The following is a 16,629-nucleotide window of genomic DNA, read 5'->3' on the forward strand; positions in this document are numbered from 1 at the left end:
GTATATTACACATATATAAGTATAGTGTATGCTGAGACAAATGACTCGTATGGCAAATGCTAAGACGAACAAATCAGCATCATCTAAGAATGCAATATATAGTCTTATGTAGAACTCACGTTTAAGATTAAATCATTAGGATTATTAAGTTAATAGGTTGTCATTAGGTTAATAGGTTATAGGGTTATTAGGGTAGGATTATTCTGCGAATCGGGATGTAACGGGGCAAGGCTTAACCGAGAGGACAATGGCATGTATAGGCGCAATGCGGGGATTTCGGGGTGTACGCGGTTAGGGTCCTCTCGAGTTGTAGTAGACTTTCTTGAGCTTGGAGAGGGGGAGATGTTGTCAGCAACTGCGAGACTGAGAGACCCCCCCACGGGATGTGACGCGATAGGCCCTCTCCCTGCTCTATGATTGATGTGTGGCACATGCCTTAGGGGCGTAGACGAAGCACATAGGTTATATAAGCTAGAGTTCACGTGTAATAAACGCCATTTTGCTGTTCATCATATTGGTGTGTGCGTGCAGTCATTTGGTCCTGGCCTGGTTTTAGGTCAGTACCGTAGGAGGCAATGCAACAGCAGACCTAGTGTTAGTCCACAAATTCCTAGGGATATATATATATATTAAAATACCCTGATTTTCTTGGCCAAAAGTGCAAGTAGAGTGATGTTAGGTTGATCCAACTTCTGAGATGACTGTTCTCAGTCAGTTTTATGTCTAATCATCTTCCATAGCTTCACCCTGAGAAAGATGAATTATCTTTCTCTGCTGATGGAAATTAAAACAAATGGTTGACATTTGATCTGTTGGAGTACCAGATCATATTTTACTATGCCTTTAAAACAGGCTGTCATAATCTTGAATGTAACCATTAACTTCACCTCAGCCTGAGCTGTGGAAGCTCGCATACTGTCCCACAAATGCTGATAAAATCCTTCTCCTTCCATACAACATCCTCTAGAAGAACTAGGTTGTTCATTTATGTACCAAAATAACTCTCTGATTTCTGGTTTCATAGGAACTGTTTTATCCAACCAGTGATAATATTGAAAATGATGTGCCTGTCTGAGCTGTTTTGAACACAAAAAGTGGAGAAGAAGGATATCAGCATATTTGCCTTCTTAGAGAACTGCAGCTAAGTTACAAAGAAAATTCTCTCTGCCAAATACTCAGAAAATGTACATGATTTTTTTTCTGTCTCTCCTGAAGGGAGAATAAATGAAGATGTCACCCTTGAGTTTCAGACAATTCTTGAGCTTTTAATAAATAATGAGGAAGTCCAAGGTCAACAAACTAATTTCTGAAGTATTTCTTTTATTGTTCTCCTGTTTTCCTCAAATGACGAGACATTTTGACAAAGATAACCCACTCCCTTCTGAATGTTGAAGAGAAACAGAGGTCTTCTCTGCATGTTCTAACCTTTAACCCCAAGAGATTTTGTAGGAAGGTACGTTACCAGTTGTTCAAGTTAAATCATTCATTTTCATGAGCCATTTATTTTTTTTTTCTTATGACCATTGTGTTTCATCTTAATGTACCAGATGGACCTGCTTTAAAAGTGTCACACTCAAAGACTACTTCTGAGAGATTTAGGACAGACCAAAAGAGGTCCACAAGTAGAAACAGCTATGTATGAATTTGGATGAAATGTTCTGATTACTCTCATTCGATTTTGTCTCTAATACTGTATCATCAGTCTTTAAGTCAGATGACTTAGATGTCATAAAGCCTTTCACAGAATCATTGGAACTTTTAGTTCCAGTTCTTTGTCTTAGGTAAGACATGATTTTCTTATTTCTAGTGAAATAATAGAATGAGCTTATTGTCTTCAAATATATCTTTTCTTTCTTTTCACATCTGGCAAGAGAATCTATATCTTTTATCTAAAATCATATCATTGTAAGATGAGATGAAGTGGAACAAAGAATTCTCTGACCTATGGTGGTCTTCAAATATTGAGCAAAACCAACTATTTTTTCCAATTGGATAAAAGCTTTTTTCCCTGTTTTCTCCTCTTGGCAGTTTAGGCACTTGGACTCAGTGATTTATATTCAATGTAAGTGTCAGTAAGAAGCTGTCAGAATTGGGAGATATTGACATTTTTTAGTCAAGCTGTGGATGAAAATAGAAAAGATAAAAACTAACACCATAAAACAAAGTGTAGAATCCTGTTCATACTGCAGTCAATAGCAGATTTCCTAAGATTTCACCCAAGGGATTTTTAAAAGCATATAGGTGATGCAGGAGCCCTCATAATATGGTTTTAGAGTGGAAAGCTATACAAACATTTTGTGAAGTTTCTGATTTCGACCCAAGTTTAAGTATTAACTGATAGAGTACACTGTGATTTGCCCTTCTTGACGTCTACAGTGTGGGTAGCCATCAACTCAAAGAACCCAAAATACCAAGGGCCAAAATCTATTAAGATTATTCAAATGGGAGGCAATGTACCTAACTACTATCAAAAGTTGTCTGTGCTTCTTTACTAACAATTCTTATTTGAAGATATAGGAAAACCAAGTTTCTTCACTGAATTCCTGCAAGTCGTACAGTAAGAATTGTATTTTGCATTCTTTACGGTCCAGACTTTCCAGTTGTGGGGAATTGTGTGCTATACTCAAACTGCAGAGAAACTCAGATTTAGACACAGAGTGTTTAGAAAATCTTCTTTCTATTATTAACGATAAAATCATGATAATTAAATGATGTATAGTCATCAGTTTTTGACTGCATCTGTGCAGAATGATCAAGAAACAGTAAAAAGAAACAAAAATACAGTCATAGAAGTCCTCTGCCACTGAAGTTTATCCTTTCTGAAATATTCACTCTTTATGGATATGGTCAAAATTCATTTATACCACAGTCACCAAGTTTGCATTAGTGATTCACACAGTTCTGTCCACACAGCACCAGTTCTTTATTATTTTATATTCTGTGACCAACACATGGAGGGATTTAGTCAGCTAATTAACTCAAAGAAGTGAAATAACAAACAGCATATATAACAGTCATGAGCAAAAAGGTATCGGGATTGCGCTTTTTATGTCTCCCCGCTTTAACATCCCCAGATGTTTTGATTTCTATTTTTTTAGTAATTCCTCAGTAATAGTAATAATAATACGCAATTTATTTTGGATGAAAGTCTGTAGAAAGGGTTTTCTCTCAGCATAATGAGAACATTTCCAATGACATCTCTTCATTTATGAGTGAAGAAATTATACTTGTATTATATATTTGTTTTTTGAAAGTCAACAGCTCATTCTGTGGTACAGTCTCTGGCTTCCAGAGCTGAGATTAATTTCATGTGCCTTAAATATTACCTGTGGCTTTCTTTTGTCCTTTATCGAAAACAATAACTCTTAGGATCACTGCCTTTCATCCCTTCTGCAATTTGAACTTGGCTACAGGACAGGTAGCTGGATACAAACATGTCTTCATATTGTCTCATATCTTTTCTCTCAAATCCAGCATGTCTTCCAGCTTTACTATCTTTCTCATCTCTCTTTCTTTCCACTCCCAAGGAAGCATTCTTCCCAGCTCTTGCCTACTGTGCTCCTCAGTTGATTCACAGAGTGCTAACTATTGGCTCAATGCAGTGTCTGTGTTGTGGCCCTGGCACTGGAGGTGAACTGGGGCAGGCCAACACGGTTGTAGTGAGTCTTTTCTGGGGATTGTCACTGGTTATAGGTTAACCAGGAAGAGACAGATAGACAGAAAACAAAGACTAGCCTGCTGTAAGAGACTATACTGTTAACTTCTGTGTCTCAAAGCTTGCTGGGGACACAGATGGACTTGTTCAAGTCCCGAGCAAGGATTGTGAAATCCTTTGTTTGAAGGACACAGATGAACAAGTTCAGGCAAGTCCTGGGCAAAGGTTGTGAGATCCTTTGTCTGGGGGAACGCTGATGGACAAGGCCAGGGGCGACCAGAGCGAGATGAACTGCAGCTGAATAGCTGTGAAGTGCTCCTTTGTGTGGGCTTATCTCCGGATGATGGCCATCTCAGGAGGTACTCAATGACTCTTGCTCGAGGCCCATCCTTGTCACTTAGGCAGGAGAACAAGGAGGATAAAAGAGGAACTGAAAACCATGAGGACGGGTTTCTGACAACAGATTCCTCATGACTAACGCAGGGTTTTCTGACAAGAGATCCCTCATGAAGAAGAACAGAGAGGAATTCTGGAAGATAGAGGGATTCCTGAAGATTGAGGTGATTCCTGCATACTGTCGAACTCTCCTGAACCTGCTGCCTGACCGCTGTTGCTGCTTCAAGAATTGGCTCCTTGACTTCCTCGTCTACCTGCCTGCTGCTCAAGGCCGGCCGCGCTGCTGCTCCCCGTCTTCTGCTGCGTTCTGCCCAGGACCTTCAAACACCGTGCAACGGGACCGCTGCTGGATCCTGCTGGTGACTATCCCCGCTTTACGCAACTCCTGCTTCTTTTCCATCTTTTCTATCGCCCTCCTTCCCTTCCCCGTCTCCCTGATTAGGTCTTAGTAATAAACTGGATGCAACAACATATGAACCGTTGTTTCTTAATCTCACACCGGGTATACAGATATTAAAGAACCTCATCTCCCTCCTATAAATTGGAGCGAGACACCTGCTTGATCCTTTCATGTAGGCCAAGCACAGTTACACCTAATATTAATACACTCTTTGTGAACAAAAATACGTTCTACTACCATGTTGCTTACTTTTTCTTAGTGAACGGTTACCTACTGTAGTGATCACCTTTACCATCTTCAGCTAAAGAAAAAGTTCCAACAGGAAGAAAAAAGAGAATAGTTTGTTAGCCTTATGACACGTGAATAAATAAATGCGACATTTTCCTGTTGCAAAAGGCTGCAAATCCAAACTTCAGTGCCCTACCTATGGCCAAAGGCTCCAGAGCACGTTTGTATCCCTTGGTGGGAGCAAATCTATATACTATAGCAGAACTCACATGTGACAGAATATCTGCAGCTGTGACAGAAGTGCTAGACCTGGGTTGGGTTGTGCATGAATTTTGGATAGATCAAAATGAGGACCAATGCATCTTGTTTACGAGGCACTGATTATATTCAAGCTGTGAGAATGTAATGCAGAGAAAACAGTGCTCTCTTATTTCTGCCTGTCAAAATAGCTTTTGCAAAGAGGAAAGCTTAGTAAAGTCACTGGAAGCCTCATGAAGGCTGAGAATAAGAAACTTCTTAACTATGTACCCATGTTAATTACATCTCATCCCGGTCTGTTAATCACAAGAGGTAATGTCAACCATTGCCTTGTCTGAGTTGTTTTACGCTCCCAGCCCTTAAACACCCCCGGTTTGGAATGACTTACTGTATGAATGCTAATATCTGCAGCATGTAGAAGGAGACTAACAGCAGACAGAAGCCCTCACACAGTGACTGGATGACATGGGTGAGGTTTCAGAGGATCATAGGGGTCTTAGCAATATGATCATTCATTTTGAATTCCTTTTAATCACGGGTATTATTGTCAGTGCAAATTCTTGTTAAGGGCAGCACTTTTTCTCTTTTCCCAGCCTATTTTGCAAAGATGATTTTATTGAAATCTTACTTTTTCCTGGTAAATGGTATGTGGATATTCAGCTTGGTGAAAACATCCTCTTGGTATGACCCATACCAAGGTTGGGTTGTATGTATGTTTTGTAGAAACTCGCCAGGAAATCACTAAAAATAAAGGTGAAATTGATCTTCCAGTGTAATTGTACAGCTTCAAAAGCAAGTAGGCACAAATGGAGAGAGCAGACATTTCAAATTCTTTCCAACTTGCAAATATTATTTCCTTACAGAGAAAAGGAATATCTTAATAGGGTATCTATAGTGGCTCCAAATCTAAAACATACAGCTACTGAAACAAATGGCAGGGTGTGCAACTATAGGGCTGTCAGTGCTAGAAGCAAGCATTTAAAAATATTTTTCCTACCTGGTATCTTTTGGACAATACACAAGTGAAAAAGTGAGACATACATTTAGTGCAAACTATATCTTGAGTTACATCCAGTGTAGCAGAATAGCTGCTTTTCCCCTGCTGTCATGCACTGTAGCCTTGATGCAGTTGGCATTTAGTGTGTTGTCATGAAAGAACAAACAAACAAAAACAAAACCAAAAAACAAAAACAAACAAAAAAATCAAGCAGTTCATTACAGCACTTTTCCAGATTCAGACATAGAGTTACTGAATGGTGTGATTATTCAGGCTGGAAGGACCTCAGATAATCACCTTTCCCAAGCTCCTGCTCGAAGCTTTTACTTTTCCTGCTGCTGATGCTCTAGCCTCTCCTCAGTTACCACCCCTTTAATTGACCTGAGTGTTTGTGGAACAGAAGAAAGTCCTTTCCTCCTGGTCTTGGGCTCCTTACCTCCTACAAAGCAGCTTTGACTGGGGGTCTCTCCTTTCTCTGCTCACATCTGCATCATCCATCACACTCCTGTGTAAGAGGCAGGCATAATCTGGCACTCAGTGAATTGAATGAAGTACTGAACCGGGAGCAGTAGCAAATCCCAGCATCCCACTGCAGATATAAGTTTTAGTAAATAAGTGGAAGCATTTCATATAATTAAATACAGTCTTGAAAAACCAGAAAAAAAATACCCTAATTTAAAAAATTATTCAGAGTGGCACATAAAGCATGCTGCCTAAGTGTATTTCATAGTGATATTGCAACAGAAGCACACATCTGAATACATTCATGAAAGATCACAATTATTCATCATATGATCTTTCAATCTGTCTCTTTTTAGGACATGTTTTTGTGGACATTGCTTTAATAGCTTCATCATATCCAAACTCCACATGCCCACCTCCCTGTCCCCTCAAAATTCTCATTTAACCAGGGTTCTCATTTTATCAATCACATTTTGTAATAGAAGTCAGGTTTGTGTGTCCCTAGTGGCTAAGCATTTCCATCCCTATATCAAGAATTAAGCATCTCCTGAGAAGGAAGGAGAGGTCAAGTGCTGTAATAAACTGAATTCCATCAAGAATGTGAAAAAATGCTGCTCTGACCAAAGCTAAATGGAAGTATAACTGGTTTGAGATGTGATCTGGAAGTATAATGAATCAGTTGAAGCTATTGCTAGAGTTTATGTCCACTGCAGTTGATTCTTCCTCACTCCCTCTGACACTGCTATTTACTCTGAATCCCACTGAAAACTCTTTATACATACATGATGTATTCAGAGGACCAGGGCCACAGCCAGTTTCAGGAGCCATAATTCCATAACATGTAGTTATGCCTTTGAACTCTGTGCTTTAAAACAATAATAAACCATTGGGGATGAAATCTGACTGAGAAAGAAGCATGAAATAGGTATAAGCAGGCGGATATTGAATAAGAAAATAGTTTCACTGTACTTCTGGTCCAGAAGGAAAAGTGACTGAGGAATCTGTCAGCCGGTGCCTGTAGTTCAATAGGTGAAATGTTTGCCCCATTAATAGCACTGGGAATTCTCTTATTGATTTCAGCGGAAATGGTATTTTCTCCATACTTCACAGCATACCGCAGCCATTTTTTTCCATTTTGTATATTAAATTATAAGAGGAATGAAATGCAGGAGAACAAAGGGCTTCAGTATTTTGCAGAAACACAATGCTGTCTGTATTGGCTTGCGGTAATATTTCTTTTTTTTGCAAGAATTTGCAGATTTTTTAATGAAATTTTTTAAAAAATGGACTCCCCATATATTCTGAATAACCAACTGAATGACTGCAATGCATAAATTCTTGATATTTATTCTGATCACAGTATGTATTATTTGAAGCAAAATTTATTTTTGTTTTGAATCCAGTGAAATGTAATATACTGTTGTATGTTACTGCATTCAGCATAAGAAAGACATGGACTGTTAGAGCAGGTCCAGAGCAGGCCACAGGGATAGTCAGAGGGCTGGAACACCTCTCTGCAAAGAGAGGCTGAGAACACTGATGTTGTTCAGTCTGATGAAGACTTTGAGGAGACCTCATTGTCGCCCTCCAGTACCTGAAGGGAGCCTGAAGGAAAGCTAAAGAGGTACTGTTTACATGGCCACGCAGTGATAGGAAAATGGACAATAGTTTTAAACCAAATGAGACTAGATGTAGATTAGATCTCTGGAAGAATTTTTTTTATTCAAAGAGTGCTGAGGCATTGGCACAGCTGCCCGGAGAAGTTGTGGATGCCCTCTCCCTGGAGGCACTGAAGGCCAGGTTGGATGGGGCCCTGGGCAACCTGGTCTGGAGGGAGATGTCCCTGCCTATGGCAGGAGGCTGGAACTGAGTGAGCTGTAAGGTTCCTTTCAACCTAAGCCATTTTTATTTCTGATGGAATAGTGTTGACTGCGGTCGTTAAAAATTTGTTATTAAAATATTGCTTCATGTGCAAACTGCAGCAATTGTGGCTGAGGAGAAATCAGGATTTTATCGTTACTTACTTACATTACCAGTAGTTGGGAAACGATGATGTATGGAATTCCATGTAAATTAATACAGGTAAATTTATCCTCAAATTGTGAAGATGGCACATCAACTGTAAATACTGATGAGAAATTTCTTGAATTCCTAAAAAAATCCTTGAATATCTTACATTCCCATTCTTTCTTACGAAGATCACGTCTGAAAATATGAATTGCTAATCTCATATTACTCCTGAACTGCTTCTCCTAAGTCTGCTACTTCTTGTATACTGACAGAAAGTATGCTTACTTTTTCCAGTTATATCAAATGAAAATGTCAGAGATGCTATATGCACTTGCAAGCCTCGTCTCTGCTGTGTTGTACAACTACAAAATAAAGACAATCCAGGGCATTATTATGATTGCCATCCATTTCAGATTTTCAAAAGTGCTGGAGATGATTGGTGGGTATTACTGCACAGTGATGTGTTGTACTCTCAAAATAGTTGTTATTGATGTACTGAGAGCCTTTGGAACTACCCACAAGTTTTTTGGCCTGTGTAGTGCTCTACCTACCTGCATTATTAGATAAAATATATATGTTTGGAAGTTTCCTTTTCTAGAAGAAATTTTTCGCCTAACAGTAAAGAGAACTTCCTTACATATCTTCACAAAAGGCAGAAATAATCATCACTGCACGTAAACGTGTTGTGTGTTGAGCTCTCTGAATCAGGCCAGGTAAAACTTCAGCTGATGTTTTCCTGCTGAACATGAATATTAATTTCTCAGAATGCCCCAACATTGCTGAAATAAATATTTTCTAGCGAAAAATATTTTCTTGTTATAACTTTCAGCCAATAGTTTCATTACCATTACTTTGGGTATTTCACGCAAAAAAATATTGAATCCTAGGTCACAGTTTTCACTATTTCTCCCTTCTCAGGAATAACACTTTTACCTCAAAGATGAACCTGCTTACATTATTTTTAGAATGAATGCCAAGGCAAAATCAATTTTATTTTAATAATATTTATATGGAAGTTAATAAGAAATTTTTTTTTGCTTTTTATTTTTAATATAATTTAAACGTAGCACAAATGCAATTGTAAAAGATGCATTTTAAGATTTCTGGACAGAGCAAAATTTTGTTTCAGCTTTTCTCTACAGTCACTCTTTCACATCCTTAAATCACAGACTGATGTCTACTTGGGAGTAAAAGTGTGAATAACAATAATCAACTTAAAAGGAATAGATTGAGAATATTAACATTGTGATATTTTCTCTCAGGAAAATAAAACAGATGTTAAGTTGCACCATTCTAAAATAATTTTATTTATAAAAAAAAAAAAAAAATTGTTTGTGTCTGTTCTAAAATCAAGGCTGGTGTAGGCCGGCAACCTTAGTCTTTCAATAAATGTTGAATTCAGTTCCATTTGCCCATGTATCATGCTTTTTTGTTCCTGAAAGAGACAATATGGAAAAGTGACTTTTTGAAGGTCAACAAAGCAGTAAGTTAAAATCCATATTTCCTGTGCTGTGTGTAAGTGTATGAGACATGAGGATTGAGTATGTGATGCAGATAAATGAGACAGTGAGATTTCACTATGGACCTGCTTTTGCAAAACTGCCATTAGACAGGAAATTAGTACACACGATGGAGATAGATTTACATTGCCTTAGCTCCAAGTTGCTCATGTGGATTACGCTTTATGAAATAGTGGAAAAATTCTTGAAGTTAAGAGTCTACAAAACGTCATGCTATGCATCTGTTTGGGAGCCGTATGGGAGATTATCACCACAGCTGTAGGAATTGTGATGTGAGGCTGGGGAGAAAGGTAATGCATATAGATATGGGCACTCTCAGTCTGCTCGTACCTCAAGTGTGTGTGTGTGAATGTGCCAGAGCTCCCAGCGTGTATGTGCTTGTGTCCTTTGGACACCAACATTTCTGTCTGTGTGAAAGGCTTGTGGCAGCATCATGATTTAGATATTTGTTCTTGGACTGATTCCTACTTTCACTCACTGGAAATGCAATGAGTTTCTCAGAATTTTGTCTTGTCTTCCTTTAAATGTCCATTTGATGTAATGAAGATGTAAAGTAAGTCTTAAATGTAATTTCTGTGGCACTTATAGGTGTCATGGTTGTATGATTTTTGGTCATCAGTATTCCACACCATAACATCATGTAATGCACTGGGGGTGGGGTTTGATATCTGCCGAATGTTCGTCCGTCGGAGAAGAACTACTTTTCCCCAGGAGACTTTGCGGTCAGCAAGGGGATATAACTCCAAGCAAGGTCACCTGATCCTTCTTCTTCGCCTGCTCTTCGCTGTCTGCGCTTCGCCGCCTGCGCTTCGCCGTCTGTACTTCAGTCACTCAACTGGACTGCACTTCTCACCCCAGCATTGTGGTGAGGTCTATACAATTCAAACAGACTCTCTCTCTCTCTCTCTCTCTCTCTCATTGTATTTTACTAATACTATATTTAGTAAAATCATTTGTTCCACCTCAGATCAGTGCTGTTGTTTTCAAGTATTTTGGGGTCCCCTGCTTCCCCTTTCCCAGAGGCGCGGATCCGCAGATCCCTCCGCCCTGCTGGTCACGGAACTGGGCCGGACCAGCCCATAAACCGTTGACAATAGGAAAAAAAAATTCTGAAATCCCTTCTTAGAGCTTTAAAACTAATCTCTCCATTGCAAACTCATGCAGGCGTGATCTCACCTTTTGGCTTAAAAATCATTTCATCTTGCCAAAGAGTGTTGCTGCTCCTCACCTTTTAAATGTAATTTGATCTTCTCATGCAGCTCTAACAATAAGATTTTGTGATGGACTGGAGGCAATCACAGAAAATAACAACTTGGCACAAGGGAATGTAGAAGGACTGATAATTTTACAGAAAAAAAAAAGACAATTACTTGGCTTTTGAGGCTGTCCTTGCTTAAAACATGTAAGCAGAACAAAGTTTTTAAAGACTTTTTTTGTTCTCTTTCCCTATTTCTTAATCTTCCATAGCGAGCACTTACTCTTTATCTATTTGCAAATAATTTTACCCTCATGAAAAGGTACGACAGATTTTTTCCAAATATTTCTTAAAGGGGTGCAAAAATCCCTTCCAGACCACCCCCCCCCCCTTGCTGACCAATGCTTCTTCACATAGCTAAGAATCTAGGATCTATACCAAATGCTAGATCCTTTTTCTGTATCCCCAACTAATTTAAACCTGACGCAGTAGAATCATAACTGCAGTTCATAACTCAGTTACTAGTCCTTAGTCCTTGGTACGTGACTGTCTCTTTTAAGGTAAAGGAAGCAGTAAAGAGGTGCTGTAAATTATTTAGGGCAATATATGTGTAATGAGAAAAACTGTGTCACTTAGCAACTGCTACTGACGTTATATTTAATGATTATAGTGTTTTAGCACTGTAGCTGGTACTTGTCAATTCACTTCTGTTCCAAAAGTAAGTACCTTTGGGCAATTAGGTTTTAGATGTGAAACGCATCATGGCAGTGAAGACAGCTCCCCATACCATCAATGCCCTGGAAGATATAAAACTGTGATGAGCTCTGAAAAATACATCTGAGTTTTGGAGAAAAGTGTGCTTAATGGAGCTATATACCGAGTACTCACCAATATGTGATAAACTGGTACAGTCTTTAGAATTCATATTTCTAGCAAAAGTATAAAATGCAGTATATAAACAGGAAAGAAAAAAAAAAGAAGGAAAAAAGATAGAAACCCTGTTTTTTTTTTCATTTGTGTCATTCACTTGTTTATCAGCAGATATTTATAAGTGAAGAATTTTTTCCTGATTGTATTCATCATTCAAATTATATATTTCAACTCACTTCTTTGGATGTCTCAGTTTCAAGTAATATCACTTTAAAAAGTATAAATCAATTCAAAATTTGCCTCTGCAATCTTGAGCCAAAATGGAATTTATAATGTTCCAACTTTCAGTCTGCATGACTATTAGCATTAATTGCTTCCTGAGAATACTGCAAACAGGGCATATTAAGATTTCTTTTCTCCTTAGTAGAACTCTAACACCATCATTATGGAAGGTTGATATAAATTTTGTTGTTCAGTGGGCAGAATTTTAAAGTATTTGAATTCAAGTAAGTGTATTACAAGCTGTGTTCAGACTGCTAAGCACCTTGAATATTCCATGCATGTAGAAATATTTTTCCTCATTCTTTTCCCTAGTAATATAATGCTAAATCCAATCTGTAAAATAAAATTGTCAAATAACCCTTCCAGACAAAAAGATGGTAACTATACAAGATTGTGAGGAAATACCAAAGTTTTCATCTAGAATTGTTACATAAAAGGGAATCAAAATTTTATCACCCTAGCAAAGTATCTTTTGAGTTGCACTATATAGAAGGTACTGAGAAAACCAGGAAGAAAATTTCATTGTTTGATGCAAAAAAAGAAATGACTGTAGTAATGCTGTGGCAGTTTATACAGATGAATTTCTGTGATCAAATCTGAAACAAGAGTCACACAATATTCATTTTAAGCACTCTACTATATGATTTAGAAAACGAAACGAATGAGAAAGAAGCAATTGCAAAGGCTTGGCAGTATGTTGTGTCAGTAAGCATGTGCTTAAAAATCACCTTATTAAGGCCCTCTGAATTGCTAATCCAGTCCTTGTAAATAAATGTCATCCCTGTCCAAAACCTCATCCTCACTGTCTACACTGGCTAGTTCTAACTCCAAATGAATGGGATTTTCAGCAGGTTTGAGAAGTTAACACATTTCCTAAGAAGGACTGGAATGAATTTCAGAGCTGAAATTATTCCCACAGTGAGACTTGCCAGAATACAGGCCATATGCCAAGAGAACTAGAGTGAGATATCCTCTGCTGTTGCGCTGTCACAAGTAGATAGAGGTGGTCTTGCTGGCATGCAGCTTCCGAGCCGCTCACATTTTTACACTTTTCACCAACAACACACTGTGCTTCACCCACTATTGAACAGCCAACTAAGGAGCAATCTGCTCTTAATGTGTGGGTCACAGCTTTCTAAATTACCTTGTTTCTGTACTTACACAAAACACAACTTTCTGAGGTGTAGTAATAACACAGATATGATATTATCTATCATAGCTGCTGGAAAAAGCATAACACCTGAGAAAAAATGTTGTTTTTCTCTTTGGAAGATCGAGCACAATTTACCAGCATCTGAAACTTTCTTTCCCTGTCACTCATTCCAAATTACCACCTCATCTGGCAAACCTCATCTGAGTCACACATTCCTTCAGATGCGCTAGTTGTTCTCCAGGATCTACCAATATCCCTTCCATTTTCTCAGTGTATGTACATAGGTCATTCTTCTCCACATCTATTTCTTGATCTGAATGAAGATAGTCAAGACAGGGAATATTATTAGCAGTCTGTGAACACTCTCCTGCTGCTTTCTTTTCCCCTAACATTCATGTACCCATCCCTATGGGAGATTAGAGAGAACTTTGTGATTCAAGACTGACATTTCTTTTAGCAGAGAAGTGGCTTTTTTTCCCCTCTGGATTCTCAGCACTAAATGACTGAAAATTTAGATATTCCTGGGCATTCGTATTCAAGTGCACTGCGTAGGGTCTAAAGTGCAATGCTGATGATAATAATGGTCATTACTAGTATTACTGTAATCATAATGTTAGATTCTTACAAATTCATCTGTACCTTTAATAAATTTGAAGGAATAATTAAAAGACACTTTCATATAGATGAGTGCTTTAAGAATTAGTCTTCTGAACATTTGATTTCTTGTTTTATTAAATGAAAAGTTGAAGGTAATTAAAGAAACTCATAAGAATTTCTGCTCCTCCTTAAAAGGGTTTCAAGACAAAGAGCTATTTCCTGTCCCTAAAATCTTTTTCTATCTCTGTGTCCTTATCTCTGTATCCAAACTAATCTTCTGGAATAGCTGCTATATTATGTTTCTATGCAACATGCTATAATTCACATAATATTTAGGGAAGACTTATAATATTAGTTACTATGACTGGGATGTTGTTTTGCAGATTTGGCAGGACTTGTAATTATATATTGCTGTATATTTGCTCTAGATTGTACTTTTAAGGAATTTAACCAATTAATAAATTGCATGCCTAATTGCTAAGGGGAGGTGTGAGAAGAACCATCTCAAGATGAAGGAGATATAGCAGGTAATAATGAATGTCTGGTGTCCTGAAATCCATCCATCCTTTCTCTGTTGGTCAGTAGAACTCAATGCTGAAATATCAAACCTGTTTGCTTGACACTGAACATTGAAGGAAGTAATCCAAACAAGAAGATTTTAGTATTTCATTAGGAACAGGAAGGTGGCTGCTTTCTTGTGGCCTATGCTGTCAGGGCTTGTACTCCAATTCTGCCCACTTTATTTGGCACTATGGTATTTCTGAATGTTGAGAAAGCACCAGGTGTTTCATAAAAACACTGCCTAGCTTCGAGAAATGCTTTCAAAATGGTGGTAATTTTCTTAAATTCAAACAGATATCCTGCAGTGTGTCTCTGGAGATGTTTTAATCCATCCTTCTAAAGTCTGAGAAACACATTTTGTCATATTAACGTTGTTTGCTAGGTTAAAGGTACAGATCAACTGGGAAGTTCTAACTATCTATCCATCTGTTTTATCAATCTAAATTTCGTACTGAGTGGACTGAGGTGGACTTTTGCACACGCTCTCTTTCACTGAGAATGAATACTTTTAATAACCTGAAATATTCTGTCATACATTCCCCATGGAGTATGTTCCCATTTCCCAAGAGTTTCTATAGTATCCAAATTTATTTTATATTCTGACATATGTTCAATAATGCTAGTTAGTATTTACAAGTTAGGAGCAAAATCTGTCTTCTATATGTGAGAACACAAAAAGTAACTTTTAAAAAGTAAAGCGTTATTTCTCTTCCATTACCCTGTACCACTGATTGGCACAACTAGCCAGAGCTGCACATTGAGAGGCAGTGCCAGCGGCAGTGGAGAGGGAAAAATGCCTTCTTTGGATCAGAGAGGCATGAATGATTTTGAAATAATGCAATCAGTAGCCAACGATGAAAAAAATCATTTGAAAGTTAAATGAAAAGCAAAGGTGAAAGTGCAAGGGAGAAAAAAAAATAGAGTAAATAAGAGGATTGGTCTTTCCTATAGCCAAATACAGGGAGAAGAGGGTGTGGATTCAGAACGACATGTTATCAATCCAATTTCTAAAAGGCTTTAACTAATGGTATTTTCATACTGTTTCGATGGGGGCGCTGGAATGGGTCCTTTTAGCCCAGAAAGTGTTTGAAATAAGTTTCCCCTGAAGAGCAATGCATATCCCAAGCCACTTTGGAAGTAAGCAGTTCTGAATTCTGAATATAAAACATTCTTTATTAAACAAAAACCAATGGAAAATCCTTCTGGGCCTGGTGCTTTTCCAGTTTTAACATTTGTGACTGTTGTATCTCTAGTTTTTTGCCTTCCAAGGACTTCTTTTTTTAAATAAGAGAAGCAATAATAAAATTGCAAACATCTGCACTGATTCAACTGAGTGTGTAATAAAACTTCTGAAGTCAGGCATTGATAGTCAATGCAGCGCTACTCCTTTCTAAAATAGCAACCATTTTTATTTGGCAGGTTTTTTGGATAAGCATCTAAACAGCAACTTGTCAGGCCCAGTGCCGCACCTCTCCCAAAAATTCATGGAAATATAGGGCTTTTGTATCTCATTGACTTCAGGTGTATACATTAATAAAGATCCATAGTTCCTACAAGTAAAAACAAAATGTTTATCATAATTGAAAGCTTTGATTTCTGCTACTTTGTCATTTTACCACTCACGTAATAAAAATACATGCAAAAGCACACCAACTAAAAAAAGTGCATTACTTGCCAACAAAATATTAAAGAAGAGCCTGTCAAAGCTCTCTGAAAATATAAATAAAGAAAAGTAAAACCTGTGAAGTTGCAGGGTGTAAACTACCAGTGCAGAGACTGGGGGTACATTAGCTTATTAAGTGAGAGCAAACAGAGCACATCTGAAAGGCCAAACTTTTCTGTAGCACAAGGTCTTTGAAAATAAATTCAAAGCCATTCTTGTTTTCAGCTAGTTCCTGAAAATCTACCAAGTTATTTGGGTCATTGCAAATAACGGCATTGCAGAAAAGGAAGAGACCCTTATGTGTAGAGCTGTGTAACCTTGAAATAGAAGGTAGGTTCAGACCTCCACAGCAGATTGCCTTGTGTATCATGGGGAGAGGCAC

General features: G+C 38.0%; 1 protein-coding gene across 3 annotated transcripts in view; it reads left to right on the forward strand.

Moving 5' to 3' along the window:
* The window catches only part of LOC125686432 (uncharacterized), a 261,987-nt gene that overhangs the window by 4,174 nt on the left and 241,184 nt on the right, over positions 1–16,629 (forward strand). Inside the window, exon 2 of one of the 3 annotated variants that reach the window (XM_048930400.1) lies at positions 1–512. The exons of the other annotated variants lie outside the window; for them this stretch is intronic. The gene's annotated coding sequence lies outside the window, so the exon portion shown is untranslated. Of the gene's footprint in view, positions 513–16,629 lie in introns of those variants that run through there. 3 annotated transcript variants of the gene reach the window in all.

The sequence above is a fragment of the Lagopus muta genome, chromosome W (assembly GCF_023343835.1).
Source record: "Lagopus muta isolate bLagMut1 chromosome W, bLagMut1 primary, whole genome shotgun sequence".
Lineage (NCBI taxonomy): Eukaryota > Metazoa > Chordata > Aves > Galliformes > Phasianidae > Lagopus > Lagopus muta.